This window comes from Mobula birostris, unplaced genomic scaffold (genome assembly GCF_030028105.1).
Source record: "Mobula birostris isolate sMobBir1 unplaced genomic scaffold, sMobBir1.hap1 scaffold_388, whole genome shotgun sequence".
In the NCBI taxonomy this organism is placed as follows: domain Eukaryota; kingdom Metazoa; phylum Chordata; class Chondrichthyes; order Myliobatiformes; family Myliobatidae; genus Mobula; species Mobula birostris.
Genome location: NW_027276964.1, coordinates 288,661 through 315,442, shown reverse-complemented (window position 1 = coordinate 315,442; position 26,782 = coordinate 288,661). Strand labels below are relative to the sequence as shown.

The 26,782-nt window shown below is 48.1% G+C and overlaps 1 long non-coding RNA gene across 1 annotated transcript in view; it reads right to left on the bottom strand.

Moving 5' to 3' along the window:
• LOC140193113 (uncharacterized) overlaps positions 1–26,782 on the bottom strand; it is a 45,034-nt gene that overhangs the window by 12,404 nt on the left and 5,848 nt on the right. The gene's annotated exons all lie outside the window — the stretch shown is intronic.

Sequence of the window (26,782 nt, the reverse complement as noted above, 5' to 3'; positions counted from 1 at the left end):
CTCCAAAGATCAACCAAGCTCATTCAACCTATCCTCTCTAATCCAGGCAGTGTCCTGGTAAATCTCCTCTGCACTTCCTCTAAAGCATCCACATCCTTCCTATAATGAGAACTGAACACCAGAACTGAACACAATACTCCAAGAATGGTCAAAGCAGAGTTTTATAGAACTGCAACATTACCTCGTGGCTCTCGAACACAATCACCTGACAATGAAGACCAACACAACATATGCCTTCTTAACCACCCATTCGACTTGCGTGGCAGCTTTGAGGGATCGATCACCTTGGAACCCCAAGGTCCCTCTGTTCCTCCACACAGCTAAGAACCCTGCCGTTAACCCTGTACTCTGCCTTCAAGTTTGATCTTCCAAGTGTATCACTTTGATGACCTTGAAGGTTCAGTGGAGCCCATAAGTTTTCATAAAGGGATTCCATAGTGCTACAGTAGCTTGCAGTTTGTGCGACATGATTAAAAGTCAAAATTCAAAGTAAAATTTATTATCAGAATACATACATGTCACCACATACAACCCTGAGATTCATTTTCCTTTGGGCAATCTTAGCAAATCTATAGAACAGTAACAGTAAACACAATCAATGAACAAGACTGTGCAAAAGCAAATATAAAGAAATAGCAATAAATAACAAACATGAAATAACAAGATAAAGAGTCATCCGAGTAAGTCCACCGGTTGTGGAAATACCATAAATAGAGTAAGTGTGGCTACCCCCTTTTTTCAAGAGCCTGATGGCTGAGGGGTAGTAACTGTTTGTGAACCTGGTGCTGTGGGTCCTGAGGCTCTTATACCTTCTACCTGATGGCAGCAGTGAGAAAAGAGCATGGCCTGTTCGGTTGATAGGTGCTGCTTTTCTACGACAATGTTTTGTGTAGATGTGCTCAATGATCGGGAGTGTTTTACCTATGATGCACTGGGCCAAATTCACTACTGTTTGTTGGATTTTCCACTCAAGGCATTGGTGTTCCCATGCCAGGCCAATGCAACCAATCAGCACACCTTCCACCACGCATCTATAGAAATTTGCCAAGGTTTTTGATAACATGCCGAATCTCCGGAGACTCCTGAGGAAGTAGAGGTGCTGTTGTGCTTTCTTTGCAATTATATGGGTTCAGGACAGGTCCTCTGAGATAGTGACATCCAGGAATTTAAAGTTACCGACCCTCACCACCTCTGATCCTCCGGCGATTACTGGCTCATGGACCTCTGGTTTCCCTCTCCTGAAATCTACAATCAGTTCCTTGGTCTTATTGACATTGAGTGAGAGGTTGTTGTTATTACACCACTCAGCCAAGTTTTCAATCTCCCTCCTGTGTGCTGGTTCATCACCACCTTTGATACATAGTCATAGTCATACTTTATTGATCTCGGGGGAAATTGGTTTTCGTTACAGTTGCACCATAAGTAATTAAATAGTAATAAAACCATAAATAGTTAAATAGTAATATGTAAATTATGCCAGGAAATTATGAAATAAATCCAGGACCAGCCTATTGGCTCAGGGTGTCTGACCCTCCAAGGGAGGAGTTGTAAAGTTTGATGGCCACAGGCAGGAATGACTTCCTATGACTCTCTGTGCTGCATCTCGGTGGAATGAGTCTCTGGCTGAATGTACTCCTGTGCCCACCCAGTACATTATGTAGTGGATGGGAGACATTGTCCAAGATGGCATGCAACTTGGACAGCATCCTCTTTTCAGACACCACCGTGAGAGAGTCCAGTTCCATCCCCACAACAGCTTACAAATGAGTTTGTTGATTTTGTTAGTGTCTGCTACCCTCAGCCTGCTGCCCCAGCACACAACAGCAAACATGATCACACTGGCCACCACAGACTCGTAGAACATCCTCATCATCGTCCGGCAGATGTTAAAGGACCTCAGTCTCCTCAGGAAATAGAGACGGCTCTGACCCTTCTTGTAGACAGCCTCAGTGTTCTTTGACCAGTCCAGTTTATTGTCAATTCGTATCCCCAGGTATTTGTAATCCTCCACCATGTCCACACTGACCCCCTGGATCCCCCTACAATGGTGTCATCAGCAAACTTGTATATGGTGTTGGAGCTGTATTTAGCCACACAGTCATAGGTGTGAAGCGAGTAGAGCAGAGGACTAAGCACACATCCTTGCAGTGCTGATGGGGATTGCGGAGGATATGTTTTGCCAATCCAAACTGACTGACTTTGCAAGTGAGGAATTCCAGGATCCATTTGCACAAGGGGGTATTGAGGCCCAGACCTTCGAGTTTACTGATTAGTTTTGAGGGGATGACAGTATTAAATGCTAAACTGTAATCAATAAAGGGCATCCTGATATATGCATCTTTTCTGTCCAGATGTTCCAGGGTTGTGTGAAGAGCCAATGAGATGGCATCTGCTGTGGACCTGTTGCTTCAGTCGGCAAATTGGAGCCGATCCAAGTCACCGCTCAAGACAGAACCTGATATGCTACGGCACTGTGGATGCAAGTGCCACTGGGCGATAGTTATTGAGGCAGGCTACCACTCTCTTCTTGGGCACAAGTACGATTGGAACTTGCTGGAAGCAGGTGGGTATCACACACTGCTGAAGTGAGAGGTTGATGATATCCGTGAACACACCAGCAGCTGGTCAGCACAGATCTTCACTACTCAGCCAGGTACACTGTCCGGTCTGGATGCTTTCCTTGGATTCACTCTCTTGAAGGTATCCTGCATGTCATCTTCAGGCACTGAGACAAAGGATCTTCGAGGAACTTGGGGTTGTGTGATTACAGCTCAGCGTGGAGTTCAGAGTTCATTTCTGATATTGTCTGTAAAAAAGTTTGTACGTTCTTCCCATTACGAGTACTGTACGTGAGTTTCCTGCCACATTCCAAAGACGTACCAGTTATTAGGTTAATTGGCCATTGTAAAATGTCCTGTCATTTGGCAAATGTTAAATAGGTGGGTTCATCGGACCGGAAAGGCCTATTTTGCGTTGTATCACTAAATAAAATAAACAGGTAATAAAAATAAAATGCTTGTTGGCTAGTTATAGGACAGGAGAGAGGACCTGTGAGCTGGTCAGGTTGTTGTATGTAGGAGTAGTCTACTCCTGTACCCTGTAGCTGTGGGGCATCATCATGACCTCATCAGGTGTGTGAAGGTCAGCTAAAGGCTGCTACTGGATTTGCCTTGTGCTGTATTGTAGTCTTGTTCACTGTCTATTATTCCAATCATTTAACTATAACAATTATGGAAACACAAGCAAATACTATATAACAGCCATCTCTATGTAAAACAGCTTCCCTTACAAACTCCCAGTCCCAAGGTACGTTTATAATACGCTTTGTGCTCATCGAAGGACTGAGCAGATTTGCTTACAGTAAGAAAGGGTTAATTGAGGGAATGTAAAGCGTTAACCAGCTCAGTTGACGGTTCCTCCGAGTGGTGTAAACAGATTGGTTGAAGAGCTACGTGCAGTTCGGAAAAAGATATGAAGATTAATTTCTTAGAAATTGCTGTGGGCAACAGTGGAAGGAAAAATTCTATCAAAAGAAAACATTGTGCTGTTTGACTTCAGGAGAGAAATAACATCATGGATAGTAGTGGTGGAGGAGGGGTGTTGAGTCTTGTAGAACTACATCAAACCAGAGTCAATAACCCTGGATGTTTGTCAGTATCCGTTTGTGTGTAGTTTTTCATTGATTCTATTGTATTCCTCTGTTCTACTGAAAATGCCTGCAGGAAAATAAATCTCAGGGTAGTCTATGATGACTACTCTAAATTTACTTTGAACTTTGAAGGTTTTGAGTGAGAGGTGGAGAAAGGCAGTGCGCCCAACGGTAAAATTCCAGTCATCTGGTCCGGTGTCATGTTTAACTTGTTGTGCAAGTTTATGTATAATTTATTTTCATTGAAGTTTAAGTTAACGTGATATGTTTGTAATGGATTGTAATGCTGCTGCAAAGAGCTAATATTCCTGTGTGTATGTGACTAGAACCATGAGCTGTGAAGCCTTGAATGGGAGATACCCTGAGGCTCTCTTCATCATTGCCAGTGACTTTAACCAGGCCACTCCAAGAGAGGTTACCAAAATACTACCAGCATCTCTCCTGTCCCACCAGGGGCCTAAACACCTCTGACCATTGCTACATAGCTAACTGACATGCCTACCAATCCAGACCCCCAAACCACACTTTAGTAAATTAGACCACCAGGCTATGCTCCTTCTCCCTGTGTACAAACAGAAAGCTTTTATGGTGCAGGTCTGAAAAGACTGAGGAGTTTCTGCATGACTACCTTGGGTCAGTGGACTGGCAGACTCAGCCATCGATCTAGATGAGTACTCACCACAACCATGGACTTTACCAATGTGTGTGGGGAGCTGTGCACTAAAGAGGTCAATCCAGGTGCCCCCCAAACTGGAGGCCATGGACGAACCAGGAGATCCATACCCTACTGAAGTCCAGGAATGCGGCATTCAAATCGGGTGCCCCTGACCTTTATAACAAATTGAGATAACACTTCCATAAAGCCATCAAAGATGCAGAGACAGCACCAGTCCCAGACCAGCCATCAAGGCTTAACAGAAGTCGGGCGGCATTGCGGGCTGTTGTTGTTTTGTTGCTGTTGTTCTGTTGTTGTTGTTATTGGTGTTGCTTGTGTTATTCTACCAGCATTGTGGACGTGGAATGTGATGACTCTAGCGGGCTGTTCCCAGCATATCCTCAGGTTGTGTTGGTTGTTAACACAAAAGCTGAATGCCACTGTATGTTTTGATGTACACTTACAGGAGGGAGACTGAAAATCTGGCTGAGTGGTGCCACAACAGCAATCTCTCACTCAACGTCAGCAAAACCAAGGAGCTGATTACTGACTACAGGAGGAGGAAACCAAAGGTCCATGAGCCAGTTTTCATTGGGGATCAGAGGTGGAGAGGGTCAGCAACTTTAAATTTCTTGGTGTTATCATCTCACAGAATCTGTCCTAGGCCCAGCACTTAAGTGTCATTATGAAGAAAGCGTGGCAGTGCCTCTAATTTCTCAGAGGTTTGCGAAGATAGAACATAGAACATAGAGTAGTACAGCACAGTACAGGCCCTTCGGCCCACAATGTTGTGCCGACCCTCAAACCCAGCCTCCCATATAAGCCCCTACCTAAAATTCCTCCATATACCTGTCTAGTAGTCTCTTAAACTTCACTAGTGTATCTGTCTCCATCACTGACTCAGGCAGTGCATTCCACGCACCAACCACTCTCCAAGTAAAAAACCTTCCTCTAATATCCCCCTTGAACTTCCCACCCCTTACCTTAAAGCCATGTCCTCTTGTATTGAGCAGTGGTGCCCTGGGGAAGAGGCGCTGGCTATCCACTCTATCTATTCCTCTTATTATCTTGTACACCTCTATCATGTCTCCCCTCATCCTCCTTCTCTCCAAAGAGTAAAGCCCTAGCTCCCTTAATTTCTGATCATAATGCATACTCTCTAAACCAGGCAGCATCCTGGTAAATCTCCTCTGTACCCTTTCCAATGCTTCCACATCCTTCCTATAGTGAGACAACCAGAACTGGACACAGTACTCCAAGTGTGGCCTAACCAGAGTTTTACAGAGCTGCATCATTACATCGCGACTCTTAAACTCTATCTCTCGACTTATGAAAGCTAACACCCCATAAGCTTTCTTAACTACCCTATCCACCTGTGAGGCAACTTTCAGGGATCTGTGGACATGTACCCCGAGATCCCTCTGCTCCTCCACACTACCAAATATCCTGCCATTTACTTTGTACTCTGCCTTGGAGTTTGTCCTTCCAAAGTGTACCACCTCACACTTCTCCGGGTTGAACTCCATCTGCCACTTCTCAGCCCACTTCTGCATCCTATCAATGTCTCTCTGCAATCTTTGACAATCCTCTACACATTCAACACATCATTTAAAACTCTGTCAATTTTTTATAGATGCGTGGTAGACAGTATACTGACTGCTTGCATCACAATCTGGTAGGGAAACACCAATGCCTTTGAACGGAAAAGCCTACAAAAAGTAATCAATACAGACCAGTCTGTCACTACCAGTCATCCTCCCGCCAGTGAGCACATTTACAAGGAGTGCTGAGGCAGGAAAACAGCATCCATCTGTGAGGACCCTCACCATCCAGGGCAAATTCTCTTCTCACAGCTGCCATCAGCAAGGAAGTACAGGAGTCTCAGATCCCACTCCACCAGGTTTAGATACAGTTACTGTCCCTCAGACATCAGGCTCCTGAACTTTCACTCACCCCAACACTGAACTGATTTCATACATTACTCGCCTTCAACGACTACAACTCATGTTCTTAGTATTTATTACTCAGTTATTCTTTTCTTTTCTTTTTTGGTATTTGCACAATTTGTGTTCTTTTCTACATTATTTGTTTTTGTTGTGTGTAGTTTTTCATTGATTCTATTGTGGTTCTACGAACACCTGCAAGAATACAGTACGTACGTTGATAATAAATTTACTTTGAACTATGAATAAATAAATCTGAGCCTGTCATTGTCACGTGCACAGGCACAGGTGCAATGCTTTGGTTCCCTTCCTCCTTCCCTTTTTTCCATGGTCCACTGTCTCTATTAGATTCCTTCTTCTTCAGCCTTTTACCTCTTCCCCACCTCCCTGCCCCCTCACGAGGTCTCACCTACCACCTGCCAGCCCGTACTCCTCCCTTTCCCTCCACCTTCTCATCCTGGCTTCTGCCCCTTCCTGATGAAGGGTCTCGGTCCGAAACGCTGGCTGTTTATTTCCACTCCGTGAGCCCTGCCCGGCCTGCTGAGTTCCTCCAGCATCCTGCATGCCTCGCTGCAGCAGCATCGCAGGCTCAGAACGTACATGGGGAGGGGAGGTGGATTATGTATGGACAGAAGAGATTCAGTATAACCTGGCATTGTGTTTGGCACAGACATTGTGGGACAAAGAGCCTGTTCCTGTGCAGTATTGCTCTTTGCTCACTGAGTCCCAAGGTCAATGTTTATGCGATAACATTAGTACATAAACATTCTCCCTTATGTCAGCTGCAGAAGTGGTGTAGGGGGGTGGGGCAGAGACCAGACGGTAGGAGCAATCCAGGGAGGAACCAGTAGTGGCAAGGAAGAGGCAGGAGATGTTACAGAGGTGGAGATGAGGACTCCGTGACAGAGGGGTGTGGGGTGCCTAGTTTCCTCTCATGTTCCTTTTCTTTCCTCCCACATCTTTTATAGAATATAAGAGCAAGGATGTAATGCTGTGGCTTAATGAGGCATTGGTCAGGCCACACTTGGAATACTGTGAGCAGTTTTGGGCCCCTTAATTTAGAAAGGATGTGCTGGTATTGGAGAGCGTCCAAAGGGGGTTCACAAGAATTAGCCCAGGAATGAAAGGGTTAATGTGTGAGGAGTGTTTGATGGCCCTGGGCCTGTGCTCACTGGAACTTAGAAGTATTGAGGGGGTTCGGTATTGGAGGGGTCGTGACTGTCACGTGACAGCACTGCCCACTACCTGGTTGAAAGACAAGTCACCTGCCAATCAGGGTTTGACCCCCCCCCGCCCATCAATGCACAACTAACCATTGGCCCCATTAATTAGCCTTGTACTTGACCTCGGGCAATTGGCCTTTGTAATCAGCTTCACCCTGCTGGCACCGAGCCATTGGCTCCCTGTGAATCACCTGGGCTGGACTCATCAGCCCTGCTGCACTGCGAAGGAAGCCACGCGTGCTTGACGCTCTTTCTTTTTTGCTACCTCCAAGGGATCACCCTGCCGTTGGTGAGTTGTGCATTGAATAGGGTTAGGGGTGTGGGTATCGACCCTAATATCCTAAGAGCCGTGCCTGCACAGAGTCAAGGGTGTCAAGTATTGTATTGACTTTTCCCTTGGTCGTATGTGTTTGTGTGTGTGTGTGTGTACTTTTTGATACGAATTGACAATAAACTGGACTGGTCAAAGAACACTGAGGCTGTCTACAAGAAGGGTCAGAGCCGTCTCTATTTCCTGAGGAGACTGAGGACCTTTAACATCTGCCGGATGATGCTGAGGATGTTCTACGAGTCTGTGGTGGCCAGTGCGATCATGTTTGCTGTTGTGTGCTGGGGCAGCAGGCTGAGGGTAGCAGACACCAACAGAATCAACAAACTCGTTCGTAAGGCCAGTGATGTTGTGGGGATGGAACTGGACTCTCTGACGGTGGTGTCTGAAAAGAGAATGCTGTCTAAGTTGCATGCCATCTTGGACAATGTCTCCCATCCACTACATAATGAACTGGGTGGGCACAGGAGTACATTCAGCCAGAGACTCATTCCACCGAGATGCAGCACAGAGCGTCATAGGAAGTCATTCCTGCCTGTGGCCATCAAACTTTACAACTCCTCCCTTGGAGGGTCAGACACCCTGAGCCAATAGGCTGGTCCTGGACTTATTTCATAATTTCCTGGCATAATTTACATATTACTATTTAACTATTTATGGTTTTATTACTATTTAATTATTTATGGTGCAACTGTAATGAAAACCAATTTCCCCCGGGATCAGTAAAGTATGACTATGACTATTTGTTCCCATGCGATTTTATTAATTGTCCGCGTGTGTTTTATTGCTGATCCAACTACTGTAAATTGTGTGCGTGTTGCTCCTGTTGCTATTTTCCACGTTTGCCTTCTGTAAATAAAATCCTTTACTACCAAGATTGTGTCCGGAGTCCTCGCCTTTGAGACCTATCAAATCCGTTTCCTCTCTTACAACAGGTTCTCATTGAAACTTATCCAATATCCAATGGCCTAGATAGAGTGGATGTGCAGAGGCTGCTCCCTATGGTGGGGGAGTCTAGGACCAGAGGGCACGGGCCTCAGAATAGAAGGATGAGCAGGAATTTCTTTAGCCAGAGGTTGGTGAATCTATGGAGGCCAGGTCATTGGGTATATTTAAATTGGAGGTTGATAAGTTCTTGATTAGTCGGGGCATCAGTGATTACAGATAGAAGTCAGAAAAATGGAGTTGAGAAGGATAAGAAATCAGCCATGGGCAGATTCAATGGGCTAAATGGCCGAATTCTGCTGCTCTGCCTTATGGTCTAATGGTTTTATGTGGCGGTGGTAAGTTATCCCTCAGTGTGGGTGCGTGCTAAAAGAACCAAATGGGCGGAGGTTGATGGGGGTTGAGAGGGACACAAGCAGTGTACAGAAGGGAGCAATGGGATTGCTCCTCTAAGCACTGAACATCCTCCATCTACAGCCATAGTAATCATAGTCATAGTCATACTTTATTGATCCTGGGGGAAATTGGTTCTCGTTACAGTTGCACCATAAATAATAAATAGTAGTAACACCATAAATAGTTAAATAGTAATATGTAAATTATTGCCAGGAAATAAGTCCAGGACCAGACTATTGGCTCAGGATGTCTGACCCGCCAAGGGAGGAGTTGTAAAGTTTGATGGCCACAGGCAGGAATGACTTCCTGTGACGCTCAGTGCTGCATCTCGGTGGAATGAGTCTCTGGCTGAATGTACTCCTGTGCCCAACCAGTCCATTATGTAGTGGATGGGAGACATTGTCCAAGATGGCATGCAACTTGGACAGCATCCTCTTTTCAGACACCACCGTGAGACAGTCCAGTTCCATCCCCACAAAATCACTGGCCTTACGAACGAGTTTGTTGATTCTGTTGGTGTCTGCTATCCTCAGCCTGCTGCCCCAGCACACAACAGCAAACATGATAGCACTGGCCACCACAGACTCGTAGAACATCCTCAGTATGGCAACAGAAAAATACAATCGAACAGCTGAGCATTCCTCAAGCTGTTAAAGGGGTGAAGAGAGCACATCAACATGCTTACTGCATTCGGTGGGAGAAGACTTGGCTTGTCCAGGAGGATTATTTCTTCACATGAGCTGCAGCAAGTGTCCTGACAAGTTGAAGAGAGGAGACCAGGGGGAGTGTGGGGCTAATGTGGAATCAAGTAGGAGGAAGAGAGGGCAATATCGGGTGCAAAGAAGGGTAGGGATGGTGAAATGGGAAAGGATAAGAGTTAGAGGAGGGGTGGAGAGGGTGAGATGAGTAAGGAGAGGTGAGGAGGGGAGGGGAGGGAATGATATGGGATGGAAGGCGAGGTACAGGAAGAAGAGGATGGGACGGTGATATGGAGTGAAAGGAGGAGGGGAAGGGAAGGTGATATGGGATGGCAGGAGGAGAGAATGAGGAGGTAGGAGGACTGGAAAGATGGTGAGAAAATGGATGAGGGTAGGTAGAGGTAAGGGGAGGGAGTGAAAAGGAAGTAGAATTGTGGAACTGAGCTCACTTAAAGTGGATATAGGTAACTGTTTGAAAGAGCGGGGTATTGAGAGTGTTGGGGACTGGCACCGAAGAGAGGAAGCCTCGGACAGATCAGCTGTGATCGCACTGACTGGTGGAGGCATGCTTGAGGGGTCGAGTGGCCTGCTCTTGTGAAGCAGGTGAGAACGAGGAAGAGGGGTAGAGGGGTAGTGTGCAGGGCTTGGGGAGGGGAGAGACAGGTTGTCAGCTTGGCTCACCTGTCACAAAATACAGAGTCTTTTGCCAGTTCTGCAGGAGAGGGGAGAAGTGGAGAGCTATTTCCCGTACATTCCACTTGGCAGGATCTCCCTCACTCTGCACCCCGGCTCCATTCCACACCAGGGACCTTGCAGGCCAGTATCTGCATAAACTCTTCATCACCTCGCTAGGTCTCCCTCGCTCTTCATCCCAGCTCCATAACACAAGGAGTCTCCAGGCCAGTATCCGCATAAACTCTTCATCACCTTGCTGGGTCTCCCACACTCTTCATCCCAGCTCTATTCCACACCAGGGGCCTCCAGGCCAGTACCTGCATAAACTCTTCACTGCTTCGCTGGGTCTCCCTCACTCTGCACCCCGGCTCCAGAGGAGGCTCAGAGGGGACCTGATGGAGACAGACAAAATTATGAGCTGGGTAAGAACAGGAGAAACAGGAACAGGATTTGGCCATCTGGCCAGTAAAGCCTTCTCCACTATTGAGTAAGATCATGGCTGATCTGGCCGTGAACTCAGCTCCACCTCCCTGCCTAACCCTATCTGACTGTGTCTTAACTATATTTAATGAGGTAACCTCTACTGTTTTCCTGAGCAGGGAATTCCACAGATTCACTACTCTCCGGGAAAAGCAGATCCTCTTCATCTCCATCTTAATCTGCTCCCCAAATCTTGAGGCTATGCCCCCCGGCTCTAGTCTCACATATCAGCAGAAACAACATTTCTGCCTCTATTTTATCTATCCTGTTTGTTGTGTTATATGTTTCATAGAACATTGAACTGTAGAGCACAGGAACAGAGCCTGCAGCCCACAATGATGTAATGAATTAATTGGCCTCTACTACTTCCCTGGACAGAGAATTCCACAGATTCACTTCTCCCTGGGAGAAGCAATCCCTCCTCATCTCCCGAAACAACATTTCTGCCTCCATCTTATCTATCCCCTTCATAATTTTAGATAGATAGATATTTTATTGATCCCAAAGGAAATTACAGTGTCACAGTAGCATTACAAGTGCACAGATAAACAAATAGTAGAAGTAAGAAAGAAAAGAAAGATATATAGCACACTTTGGAGCTGTGTGTCTCTATAAGATCCCCTCTCATTCTTCTAATTATAGTCCCAGGTGACTCAATCTCTTCTCATGGGCTAACCCTCTCATCTCCAGAATCAACCTCCTCAGCAGCAATCGCCTCTGATCTGGGCCGACAAACACGTGCCGGGTGGCAGCTAATTAATTAGCATGTTTATTTCGGCTTTTTTCTTAAAGATGTGCTGTGTGCCTCCCGGCTACCGCTGCATTCTCCGCGAATCAGTATCTGTCCGCGGCCCGGGGGCTGGGGTGGTGGGACACTGGGGTATCATCTCATCGTCGATCAGGGCAGGCAGCTCATCTTCTCCTATGTCTGCTTGCCTCGATGTCGAAGGTCGAGGTTCGTCGTCTGCTGTGGTTGATGTGGAAGGCTTGCTTGACTGCTGAGCCTTGCGCATTTTTAGATCATACAGTTCTTTGTAAGCACTCAAACCATCCTGCAAGTATCCCCTAAACCTTTCAAAATTAAAGTCGTACTTTATCATTACTCATTCGGTTTCAATTGTTATCCTTTCATCTTCCAAATGCATCAGCTCTTCATCTATCAGTTCTTGGTCATGGGATGCCAAAACCTCTTCAACATCATCTTCGTCAACTTCCACATGCCAAACTCACTTTGTCCTTACTTCGTTCACCATGATTGAAACGCTTAATTATGTCTAGTTTTACGCTAAGTGTAACACCCTTACGAGATCTTTTAGGCTTTTCCGATACCTTAAAACTCATCTTGCAAACGGCTGCTCACAGGCACGTGTTTAAGCAATGCCGGCAAGAATGCCGTTCCGAATCCAGGGAGAGCGGCTGCTCGGGGCGCGCGCTGCCTTTTATTGCGTGCTGACTTTCTTCGTAACAGTGAAAACACTTTCTGTTAGCCAAAACAGGGAACTAATGTAGGTCTTTCGTAACAGTGAGGTTTCGTAAAGCGAATGTTTGAAAAGCGGGGGACACCTGTATTCTATCTGCCTTCTTGATAACTTGTTGCACCCACAAACAGACCATTTGTGATTCATGCACATCACTCGTTAAGTCCCTCTGCACAACAGCATGCTGCGGTCATTCACCATTTAAATAATAATCTGATCTTCTATTTATCCTACCCCAAATGGGTAGTGGGAAACCTTTCCCCAATGCAGTTGTCTAAATCTAATGGAGACATGATTGATTGTTCGTCCATCGTTGACGTCGATGAAGACCTCAACACCATTATGATGGTGTCGAGACTAGCGCGTGATTTGGATTTAATTGAGGGAGAGTTGCCTCTCTCTCTCTTCCCAATTCCCATCTGGGTCCAGTGGCAAGACAGAGTCGAGACGGCTGGAGATGGGACTAGGCGCAGTGGATGACCAGGACGTCTTCTGTGTCTTGTCCTGCTCTACACGTTCCACGACGCTTGCAGAGACCGCCTTCTTGACCGTTGGACCTTCCACTGGTCTCGTCCGCTCAATCCACCGGAGTCTGTCTTCACATGCTGGGATAGACAACTCCCTATCTCACCGAGGATTTGAGACCCGTCAGCTACCCTCACCTGGTTTAGCCAGCTTGTCGAAGCCATTGCCTGGGGTGTGGCCGTTGTCGCATGCAAACAGCTACGGGGAGCCACAGGTGAGAGCTGAGTGCCAGGTGGGGACCAAAGGTGGACTAACCGCCTTGAAAAGGACGTGACATGTGCCCCCACCAGAGGTGCTATCCCTCCCTGACACCCCATACAATGGAGACATAAGGAATCTGGAGTGACAAACAACCCACTGGAGGAACTCAGTGGGTTGAGGAACACCCATGAGAAAGGAATTGTTCATGTTCTGGGTCAAACCTTTGCAAATTCCCAGTCCCTAGGCAGGGTTTCAACTCAAAATATTGATAATTTCTTTGGAGTTTTAGGGTATCTGGGAATTTCTACAAATGTGCAGCGGAGAGCATTCTGACTGGTTGCATCACTGGCTGGTACGCAGCCTCCAATGCACAGGGTCACAAGAGGCAGCAAAGGGTCTGTTCTTCAGTGCCCCCTGACTCTGTGGACTCATCGTGCGCACAACCCCCCTGACCATCTTCAAAACGCATTGCCTCAAGAAGGCAGTTTCTATCGCTAAGGACCCTCACCACACACGACACACTGCCTTTTTGTTACTACCATCAAGGAGGAGATACAGAAAACTGAAGACTTGCAATCAATGATTCAAAAACAGCTTCTTCTTGTCCACCAACAGATTTCTGAACAGTCTATGAACCCAGGAACAACACCTCACTATCCCTCTGTCATCAGATTTCTGACCGGTCCATAAACCCATGAACAACACCTCACTATCCCTCTGTCATCAGATTTCTGAGCGGTCCATGAACATCACCTCACTATCCCTCTGTCATCAGATTTCTGACCAGTCCATAAACCGATGAACAACACCTCACTATCCCTCTGTCATCAGATTTCTGACCAGGCCATAAACCGATGATCAACACCTCACTATCCCTCTGTCATCAGATTTCTGACCAGTCCATAAACCGATGAACACCACCTCACTATCCCTCTGTCATCAGATTTCTGACCAGTCCATAAACCGATGAACAACATCTCACTATCCCTCTGTCATCAGATTTCTGACCGGTCCATGAACACCACCTCACTAACCCTCTGTCATCAGATTTCTGACCAGTCCATAAACCGATGAACACCACTTCACTATCCCTCTGTCATCAGATTTCTGACCGGTCCATAAACCGATGATCAACACCTCACTATCCCTCTGTCATCAGATTTCTGAGCGGTCCATGAACACCACCTCACTATCCCTCTGTCATCAGATTTCTGACCAGTCCATAAACCGATGAACAACACCTCACTATCCCTCTGTCATCAGATTTCTGACCAGTCCATGAACACCACCTCACTATCCCTCTGTCATCAGATTTCTGACCGGTCCATAAACCCATGAACAACACCTCACTATCCCTCTGTCATCAGATTTCTGAGCGGTCCATGAACATCACCTCACTATCCCTCTGTCATCAGATTTCTGACCAGTCCATAAACCGATGAACAACACCTCACTATCCCTCTGTCATCAGATTTCTGACCAGTCCATAAACCGATGAACACCACCTCACTATCCCTCTGTCATCAGATTTCTGACCAGTCCATAAACCGATGAACAACATCTCACTATCCCTCTGTCATCAGATTTCTGACCGGTCCATGAACACCACCTCACTAACCCTCTGTCATCAGATTTCTGACCAGTCCATAAACCGATGAACACCACTTCACTATCCCTCTGTCATCAGATTTCTGACCGGTCCATAAACCGATGATCAACACCTCACTATCCCTCTGTCATCAGATTTCTGAGCGGTCCATGAACACCACCTCACTATCCCTCTGTCATCAGATTTCTGACCAGTCCATAAACCGATGAACAACACCTCACTATCCCTCTGTCATCAGATTTCTGACCAGTCCATGAACACCACCTCACTATCCCTCTGTCATCAGATTTCTGACCGGTCCATAAACCCATGAACAACACCTCACTATCCCTCTGTTATCAGATTTCTGACCGGTCCATAAACCCATGAACACCACCTCACTATCCCTCTGTCATCAGATTTCTGACCGGTCCATGAACACCACCTCACTATCCCTCTGTTATCAGATTTCTGACCGGTCCATAAACCCATGAACAACACCTCACTATCCCTCTGTCATCAGATTTCTCAACAGTCCATAAACCGATGAACAACACCTCACTATCCCTCTGTCATCAGATTTCTGACCAGTCCATAAACCGATGAACACCACCTCACTATCCCTCTGTCATCAGATTTCTGACCAGTCCATAAACCGATGATCAACACCTCACTATCGCTCTGTCATAAGATTTCTGACCGGTCCATGAACAGCACTTCACTATCACTCTGTCATCAGATTTCTGACCAGTCCATAAACCGATGAACACCACCTCACTATCCCTCTGTCATCAGATTTCTGACCAGGCCATAACCGATGATCAACACCTCACTATCCCTCTGTCATCAGATTTCTGACCAGTCCATAAACCGATGAACACCACCTCACTATCCCTCTGTCATCAGATTTCTGAGCGGTCCATGAACCGATGAACAACACCTCACTATCCCTCTGTCATAAGATTTCTGACCGGTCCATGAACACCACCTCACTATCCCTCTGTCATCAGATTTCTGACCGGTCCATAAATGCATGAACAACACCTCACTATCCCTCTGTCATCTGATTTCTGACCGGTCCATAAACCCATGAACACCACCTCACTATCCCTCTGTCATCAGATTTCTGAATGGTCGATGAACACCACCTCACTATCCCTCTGTCATCAGATTTCTGAATGGTCGATGAACCCGTGAACTCTACCTCGTTAATTTTTCCCCACTTTGCAGTAATTTTTGTAATTTCTGCTAACTTTGTCTTTGCTGTCAGAAACAACGTATTCCACTTCAATAAAACTGTGATAATAAACATAATTCTGATTGTCAGATGATTCTCCACCCGCTGAGCTCCTCCAGCAGGTTGTTTCATGTTAGATCTAGTAGATACAGGTTTACATTCACGAGTCAGAGTTTTAGAAAGGGATCTGAGGAAGATGGATTTTCAGCTAGAGAGTTGAGAGTTCAAAGTTCAAAGTAAATTTATTATCAAAGTCCATTTATGTCACCATATGCAACCCTGAGGTTTATTTTCTTGTGGACATTCGCAGTAAATACAAAGAAACACAATAGAATCAATGAAAAATTTCACACAAAGATGGACAAACAACCAATATGCAAAAGATAACAAATTGTGCAAATACAAACAGAAAAACAAAATAGTAATAACAAATAAACAAGTAATAAATACCGAGAAGGTTAACTGTGGAGTCCTTCAAAGTGAGTCCCTAAGTTAAGGAATCTGTTCAGTGTTGGGGTGAGTGAATTTATCCACACTGGTTCACAAGTCCGACGGCTGAGGGGCTGAACCTGGTGGTGTGGGAGCCTACGTACATCATTCTTGCTAACAGCAACGAGAAGACAGAATGGCCTGGACGGTAGGAATCGGAAACCCTAGATCCATGCCTTGTGTTCTAACTCTCCCTAATGTTCCCGGTCTAGTTAGCATTGCTTTGTGTGCCTTCTCATTGTTGTTGGCCGAGCTGCCAGTGTAACACCAACTGACGTCTGGAGCCCACGCCAATGGGATAATGAACACTACAGTGTAAATCAAAGTGAGGACTCTGAGAGACACTGGCATCACAGGGTGAGGGGCGGGCGGGGTGGGGGTTTACCGTCCTGCCTGGAGCAGTCAGAATCCTTGCTGTTTGTCTGCGTCCCCAGTGAGAAGCAGCAAGGTTTACGGTTCAGCCTATCACTTTTAGCTGAATTTACAAGAACACAGTTTGAGCTACAAATCAAGTGATTCTACCAGCGAGTGAACATCGGAGATCAGGGAGATGTCCATCAGGTGGAGGAGGTAAGGGAACACTAGCGCTAACACACACTCTCACAAACACCAATACACAGACACACATACAGAAAAACAAACACAATAAACCAGACGCTGAAGTAACTCAGCGTAAACACAAAATACTCTGCAGATGCTGGGGTCAAAGCAACACTCACAACACGCTGGAGGAACTCGGCAGGTCGGGCAGCATCCGTGGAAACGATCAGTCAACGTTTCGGGCTGGAACCCTTCGTCAGGACTGAAGACGGAGGGAGCAGAGGCCCTATAAAGAAGGTGGGGGGGGTGGTGGGAAGGAGAAGGCTGGTAGATTCCAGGTGAAAAACCAGTAAGGGGAAAGATAAAGGGGTGGGGGAAGGGAGGCAGGGAGGTGATAGGCGGCAAAGGTGAAGAAGGAATAAGGGAAAACACTATGGGTAGTGGAAGGAGGCAGGACCATGAGGGAGGAGGTAGGCAGCTGGGGGAGGGGGCAGAGTGAAATAGGGATAGGGGAAGGGAGGGGGAGGGAATTACCGGAAGTTGGAGAATTCTATGTTCATACCAAGGGGCCGGAGACTACCTAGACGGCATATGAGGTGTTGCTCCTCCAACCTGAGTTTAGCCTCATCATGGCAGTAGAAGAGGCCATGTATGGACATATCTGAATGGGAGTGGGAAGCAGAGTTGAAGTGGGTGGCTACTGGGAGATCCTGTCTGTTCTGGCGGACGGAGCGGAGGTGCTCAACCAGCCCCTTGGTATGAACATAGAATTCTCCAACTTCCAGTAATTCCCTCCCCCTTCCTTCCCCTATCCCTATGTCATTCTGCCTCTCCCCCAGCTGCCTACCTCCTCCCTCATGGTTCCACCTCCTTCCACTACCCATAGTGTTTTCCCCTATTCCTCCTTCACCTTTCCTGCCCATCCCCTCCCTGCTTCCCCTCCCCCACCCCTTTAACTTTCCCCTTACTGGTTTTTCACCTGGAACCTACCAGCCTTCTCCTTCCCACCCTCCCCCCACCTTCTTTACAGGGCCTCTGCCCCTTCCCTCTTCAGTCCTGACAAAGGATTCCGGCCCAAAACGTTGACTGATCGTTTCCACGGATGCTGCCCGACCTGCCGAGTTCCTCCAGCATGTTGTGAGTGTTGAAGTAACTCAGTGGCTCAGGCAGCACCTCGTAAGTGTGACATTCAGAATCAGAATCAGGTTTATTATCACCGGCATGTGATGTGAAATTTGTTAACTTAGCAGCAGCAGCTCAATGGGATACATAATATAGCAGAGAGAGAAAAATAATAATAATAAATAAAATAAAACATAATAATAAATAAACAAGTAAATCAATTATGTATATAGAATAGATTATCTAAAAATGTGCAAAAACAGAAATATGTATATTAGAAAAAGTGAGGTACATACACTTTGAAAGGAAAAATCACATTACACCTCCTCAGTACAAATCCCCACAGCGTCTGGCGACCCTGTGATCTCTGCCCCAGAGACCAATGTCAGAACATCTTTCAAAAGGGTGAACCTTGTAAGCCATCAGGCACTGACAGTTTACCATAAGACTGTAAGACACAGGAGCAGAATTATGCCATTTTGGCCCTTCGAGGGTGCTCTGCTGTCCAGTCTTGGTTGATTTATTATCCCTCTCAACCCCATTCTGTTGCCTTCTCCCCATATCCTTTGATGCCCTGACTAATCAAGAACCCTTCAACCTCCACTTTAAATATACCCAATGATTTGGCCTCCACAGCTGCCTGTGGCAATGAATGCCACAGATTCACCACCCTCTGGCTAAAATAGATTCCTCCTCATCTCTGTTCTAAAGTGACATTCCTTTATTTTGAGGTTTGCCCTTGCCCTAGACTCCCCACTATTGGAATCATCCTCTCCTAGTCCACTCTATCAAGACCTTCAATAGGTTTCAATGAGATCCCCCCTTCATTCTTCTAAACTCCAGTGAGTACATCAAACGCTTCTCATACATTAACCCTGTCATCCCTGGGATCATTCTCGTGACTCTCCTCTGAACCTTCTCCAATGCCAGCACATCTTTACTCAAATAAGGGGCACAAAATTGCACACAGTATTCCAAGTGCGGTCTGATCAAAGCTTTAGAAAGCCTCAACATTATATCCTTGCTTTTATATTCTCATCCCCTCCAAATGAATGCTAATATTGCATTTGCCTTCCTTACCACTGAGTTAAACTGTAAGTCAACCTTTAGGGAATGCTGCGCAAGGCTACCCTAGTCCCGAAGCACCTCTGATTTTTGAATTTTCTCCCCATTTAGAAAATGGCCTACACCTTTATTCCTTTTACCAGAGTGCATGAGCATACACTTCCAAACATAATATTCCCTCAGGACCTGGCAGGGACCTGAAGATCTGCGCCAACCAAATGGCTGGAGTGTTCATGGACACCTTCAATCTCTCACTGCTGCAGTCGGAGGTTCCCATCACTTTAAAAGGGCAGCAATCATACCAGTGCCCAAGAGCAGGGTGAGCTGCCTCAAAGATTATCACCTGGTAGTCCTCATTAAGGGCATTGAGAGGTTGGTTATGGCTAGAATTAAAGACCTGGACCATCACAGGTCTAAAACAGACACAATTTCCTGGATCTCCACTCGGCTCTGGAGCACCTAGAGATCAGCAAAATATTTATCAGGTTGCTGATTGTCAGTTGCAGCTCAGCCTTCGACACCATCATCCACTCAATACTAATTAACAAGCTTCAAAATGTGGGTCTCTGTGCCTGCATGTGCAATGAGATCCTCGATTTCCTTATCAAAAGACCACAGCCAATGTGCATTAGTCATGATATCTCCTCCTCGCCAACAATTAACACAGGCGCACTACACGGATGCATGCTTAGCCTGCTGCTCTACTCCCTCTGCACTCATGACTGTGTGGCTAGACCCAACACAAGCACCACCTACAAATTCACCAGCGACACTACTGTTGTTAGCAGAGTTGCTGCCACATGATTGACTGATGAGATGCAAAAACAAGCAGATATGTAAGTGTAACTGATAAAGTAGCCATTCAGAACATGCTGGTACACACATACTGCAGACATATGCAGATGCGAGTGTAACACACTGTAAGGTTTCACTGCTAATGTAATGGTTTCTCTGTAGCAGCAATGTTTTAGGTTACACACAAAAACACTCTCAAAGATGAACATGCAGATATATCTACACACACACTGCAAACTGCACACACATTCCCATGCAACAAAGATATATGTTCACACCCACTCACATGCACATAAACGTTCACAGTCACACACCCTGCACATAAGCATACTCAGCCCACACAGACACGGACACACGGATATACACACACACACACACACACACACCTATCCCCATCAAATACCACACCTGAATTTAGGTAGGGCAGACACACTGACAGCGTCCCTCTGTCCCTCAGTATAAGGATGCTGGACACACTGACCATGTCTCTCTGTCCCTCAGTACAGGGAGGCTGGACACACTGACCATGTCTCTCTCTCCCTGAGTACAGGGAGGCTGGACACACTGACTGTGTCTCACTATACCTCAATATAGGGATGGTTGACACACTGACCGTGTCTCACTGTCCCTCAGTAAAAGGAGAGTGGACACACTGACTGTGTCTCACTGTCCCTCAGTACAGGGAGAGTGGACACACTGACTGTGTCTCACTGTCCCTCAGTACAGGGAGAGTGGACACACTGACCGTGTCTCACTGTCCCTCAGTACAGGGAGAGTGGACACACTGACCGTGTCTCACTGTCCCTCAGTACAGGAAGAGTGGACACACTGACCGTGTCTCTCTGTCTCTCAGTAAAGGGAAGGTGGAAACACTGACCATGTCTCACTGTCCCTCAATATAGGTGTGGTAAACCATGTATATATGTTGTAACTCGGTTACCTGTCTGGATACACCCCTCTGCTGACTGCCCCTGTGGCTCCTCCCACAGAGTCCTGTATAAAGGTGTTCGTTTTGCCCCTCCCCCTCAGTCCGGGGGCAGACACTCACTGTGGAGGTCGTATTGTACAGCGATTAAAAGTCTTTAAGTATTTTTACCAAACCTCAGTCTTTTGGAGTAATTGAAGGAGCTTCAATTTTATTCGCTGTACTTTTTAAAACATGGAACAGGCCCTGAGACCAGAAAAATTAGACCTCCATCCGCAAATGCCCGACGCTAGAAACGCTTTCAACTCTGGCTGGCCTGCTTCGAAGCGTATCTAGAGGAGATTAAAGCGACCGACCCCGTAGAGAAGCGCAGAGTTCTACTCTCCAGGGTCAGTCCACGGGTTTATTCGCCGATCAGAGACCAGCTGAACTACGACGGCGCGATGAACGCACTCAAAAGACAATACCTGCAGCCAATAAACAGCGTCTATGCTCGGCATCGCTTAGCGACACGGCAACAACGGTCCGGGGAATCGAGTGCTGAGTTTGTCCGGGCCCTACGGACGCTCGTGCGGGCCTGCAATTGCCAGGAGCTGACAGCGGTGCAGCATGCAGAACTCCTAGTGAGAGACACCTTCGTCACGGGGACCAGGTCAGTGTACGTGCGCCAGCGGCTGCTGGAAAAAGCCGATCTTACCCTAAGTTCGGCGATCGAGCTGGCTGATACGTTGGAGGCCGCTCTGCATAACTCCGAGGCTCTCCAGGCATGCGATCCCCCGATGGCTTCGTGGGCGCCGCAGACCCCGCAATCTGCTGGCGAATCGACCTCGGCTGCAGCCAGTCGTGAGTCCGCGAAGTGCTACTTCTGCGGACTGGAGAAGCACCCCCGGAAACGCTGCGCGGCCCAACAAGCTACCTGCTCCAGCTGCGGAAAGAAGGGCCACTTCGCCAAGGTCTGTAAGTCAAAACCGCGAGCAGGATCGAGCAGCGCCGCGTGCGAGACATGGGGGTCGCCATCTTCCCTGCACACTGCCACCACGTGCGAGACATGGGGGCCGCCATCTTCCCTGCACACTGCCACGACGTGCGAGACGTGGGGGTCGCCATCTTGCCTGCCATCTTCCCTGCACCAGCCATCTTGGTCGGCGCCACCTTCCACCGCCTACGACCAACGGGTGCTCACGGGGCACCCCACCACGCCGGACCAAGACAGTGACCCCACCCTGGCTTCCGTGACCCTCGACCAAAGCACTCCCCACCAGCTCGCAAGGTCAATGATGGACATCCTGGTGGAGGGGCACAGGACAAGCTGCCTGTTTCACACAGGCAGCACGGAGAGTTTTATCCACCCAGCCACGGTGCAGCATTGTGGACTCATGATACGGCCAGTAAGTCGGAGGGTCACCATGGCCTCCAGGTCGCATACAACAGACATCCGGGGGGGTTGTGTAGCGACACTAGTGGTGCAGGGCACAGAATATCGGGACTTTACGTTACTGGTCTTGCCTCAACTGTGTGCCCCTGTGCTGTTGGGGTTGGACTTCCAGAGCCACCTGAAAAGCGTGACAATGAAGTATGATGGGCCCCTCCCACCAATTACTGTCATAAATCCCGTTTTGTAGAGATATGTCACGTACCCCACTACTGACCACACACACACACACCGACCCGCGCATCCCACCCAACATCATGCCAACTGCCACACTACCGACACCACTTGCGGCCTCTCCACCCTCAAGATCCCTCCCCCACCGCTGTTCGCCAACCTGACCCCCGACTGTAAACCTGTGGCAACTAAAAGCAGGAGGTACAGCGCGGGGGACAGAGCTTTCATTAAGTCGGAGGTGCAGCGGCTGCTCAGGGAGGGGGTCATTGAGGCAAGCACAAGTCCTTGGAGGGCGCAGGTGGTCGTTGTTCGGAACGGGGAGAAGAATAGGATGGTCGTGGACTATAGCCAAACCATCAATAGGTTCACGCAGCTCGACGCGTACCCTCTACCCCGCATCGCGGATATGGTCAATCAGATAGCACAGTACAAGGTGTACTCGACCATAGACTTAAAATCCGCCTACCATCAGCTCCCCATCCGCCGGGAGGACCGCCCTTACACTGCCTTCGAGGCGGACGGCAGGCTTTATCAATTCCTGCGCGTCCCCTTTGGTGTCACGAATGGTGTATCTGTCTTCCAGAGGGCAATGGACCGGATGATGGGCCAGTGCCAACTGAAGGCCACGTTCCCATATCTGGATAACATCACCATCTGCGGTCACGACCAGCAAGATCACGACAACAACCTCCAAAAATTTCTCCAAGCAGCCAAATCTTTCAACCTCACCTATAACAAGGACAAGTGTGTATTTGGGACCACCCGACTTGCTATCCTTGGGTGTGTCATGGAGAATGGAGTCATTGGCCCTGACCCCGACCGTATGTGCCCCTTGTTGGAACTCCCTCTTCCCAATACCCTCAGAGCCCTCAAAAGGTGCCTGGGCTTCTTTTCATATTACGCCCAATGGGTCTCTAACTATGCAGACAAGGCCCGCCCCCCTGGTCAAGTCCACCACATTTCCCCTCTCTGCCAAGGCCCACGCGGCCTTCAACTGCATAAAAGGGGACATTGCCAAAGCAGCAATGCATGCGGTGGATGAGGCCATTCCCTTCCAAGTAGAGAGTGATGCCTCCGACTTTGCACTGGCTGCTACCCTCAACCAGGCAGAAAGACCAGTGACGTTCTTCTCCCGTACCCTTCAAGGCCCTGAAATTCGGCACTCTGCGGTAGAGAAAGAGGCCCAGGCCATAGTGGAAGCTATAAGGCACTGGAGGCACTATCTTGCCGGCAAAAGATTCACCCTGCTAACTGACCAGCGCTCAGTCGCATTCATGTTTAATAATCAGCAGCGGAGCAAAATCAAAAATGATAAAATTCTGAGGTGGAGAATCGAACTCTCCACCTACAACTATGACATCATGTACAGGCCTGGGAAGCTCAACGAGCCCTCCGATGCCCTATCCCGGGGAACATGCGCCAGCGCGCAGATCAACCGGCTATACGCCCTACATGTAGACCTTTGCCACCCGGGAGTCACCCGGCTTTTCCACTTCGTGAAAGCCCAGAACCTGCCTTACTCCCTTGAGGAGATCAGGATGACCAGGGACTGCCAAGTCTGCGCAGAGTGCAAACCGCACTTCTACCGACCCGAAAAGGCACCACTCATCAAGGCCACCCACCCCTTTGAGCGACTGAGTGTTGACTTTAAGGGCCCCCTTCCCTCCACCGACCGCAATGTGTACTTTCTTAACGTAATTGACGAGTACTCGCGGTTCCCCTTCGCCATCCCCTGCCCCGACACCACTACCACGTAAGTTATAAAAGCCCTGCGCAAGCTCTTCACTCTGTTCGGATACCCATGCTATATCCACAGTGACAGAGGGCCCTCGTTTATGAGTGACGAGCTGCGCCAATATCTACTGGCTAGGGGAATTGCAACCAGTAGGACCACGAGCTATAATCCCCGGGGGAATGGACAGGTAGAGAAGGAGAATTGCACAGTGTGGAAAGCCACACTCTTAGCCCTCAGGTCAAAGGGACTGCTGGTCTCCCGCTGGCAGGAGGTCCTTCCCGAGGCACTCCACTCCATCCGCTCCCTGTTATGCACAGCCACCAATGCCACCCCTCATGAGCGGCTCTTTTCTTTTCCCAGAAAATCGACCACTGGAACCACCCTACCATCTTGACTGACGTCCCCGGGGCCAGTGCTGCTCCGGAAACATGCGAGGAGCAATAAATACTCCCCGATAGTCGAGAGGGTTCACTTACTTCATGCGAACCCCCAGTATGCCTACGTGGTTTTACCTGATGGGTGGGAGGACACGGTCTCCATCCGCGACCTGGCGCCCGCAGGAGCTCCGGGCCCCTACCCTGAACACTCCGTGGTGACTATTGACCCCGTACCCACCAATGTATGTACCTACGAGACACTGTGCACCCCAAACCCTATACAGACACCACACGACACTCCCATACCGGGCGCGACACACACGCACGAGGGATTACTGACGCCTAACGTGCTGGCACCTGAAGTCAGGCCGGAGCCAGCACAACCGCCATCGCCAGTGCAATCACCACCGGTGCTACGTAGATCACAGCGATGGACTCGACCGCCTGATAGACTTAACCTGTAAATATACTTCTTGTAAATATTGTCAGTCACTTCACCCCGCGGGACTCTTTTTAAAAAAAGGAGGGGTGAATGTGGTAAACCATATATATATGTTGTAACTGGGTTACCTGTCTGGACACACCCCTCTGCTGACTGCCCCCGTGGCTCCTCCCACAGAGTCCTGTATAAAGGTGTTCGCCTTGCCCTTCCCCCTCAGTCTGGGGGCAGACACTCACTGTGGAGGTCGTATTGTACAGCGAATAAAAGCCTTTCAGTATTTTTACCAAACCTCAGTCTTTTGGAGTAATTGAAGGTGCTTCAATAGGGATGGTTGACACACTGACCATGTCTCTCTGTCCCTCAGTACAGGGAGGGTGGACACACTGACCGTGTCTCTCTGACCCTCAGTACAGGGAGAGTGGACACACTGACCGTGTCTCTCTGTCCCTCAGTACAGGGAGAGTGGACACACTGACCGTGTCTCTGTCTCTCGGTATAGGGAAGGTGGACACAGACTCTGTCCCTCTGTACAAGGAGGTGGACACACTGACCATGTCTCTCTGTCCTCCAGTAAAGGGAGGGTGGATACTCAGACTCTGTCCCTCAGTAAAGGGAGGGTGGGCACACTGACTGTGTCTCTCTGTCCCTCAGTACAGGGAGAGTGGACACACTGACCGTGTCTCTGTCTCTCGGTATAGGGAAGGTGGACACAGACTCTGTCCCTCTGTACAAGGAGGTGGACACACTGACTGTGTCTCTCTGTCCCTCAGTGCAGGCAGAGCGGACACACTTACTGTGTCTCTCTGTCCCTCAGTACAGGGAGAGTGGACACTAACTGTGTCTCTCTATTCCTCAGTACAGGGAGAGTGGACACTAACTGTGTCTCTCTGTTCCTCAGTACAGGGAGAGTGGACACACTGACCGTGTCCCTCTGTCTCTCAGTACAGGGAGAGTGGACACACTGACCATGTCTCTCTGTCCCTCAGTGCAGGGAGGGTGGACACACTGACCGTGTCTCTCTGTCCCTCAGTGCAGGAGGGTGGACCCACTGGGTGTGTCTCTCTGTCCCTCAGTAAAGGAATGTGGACACACAGACTCTGTCCCCCGTTTCAGCTGAGGTATTTTGCCACTGCTTTGCCTGCTATGTGGGATTCCTTAAGACATTGAAACAGAATAAGGCCTTTTGTCCCATTGCATCTGCCCACTATTCTTTCATAACTGTATTATTTTCTCTTTCAACCCTATTCTCCTAACTTCTTTCTGTAATCATTGACACCCTTATTCATCAGAAACCTCTCAGCCACCACCTTAAATATACCCTTTCACAGCTTCTGTCACAACTGTCAGTGGTTTTCGTTCAGATACATCCTGTGTCTTTGGACTATATTTACTCCCTTAATACCAATTATTTCTAACATTGATCATTATCTCACTCCTGTCCATAGGAGCCTGTGTGCTTGGTTGGTTGTTGTCACGTGTACTGAGGAACAGTGAAAATCTGGTTTTGCATGTCGTCCATGCAGGTCAGTTCATCACCACAGTACATTCAGCTGGTACGAAGAGAATGCAAGACCAAGTCTTACAATAACAGAATGCAGGACCAAGTCTTACAAAGAAATTGCGGTGCAGGCAGGCAATATGGTGCAAGACCAAAATTAGCTGGAG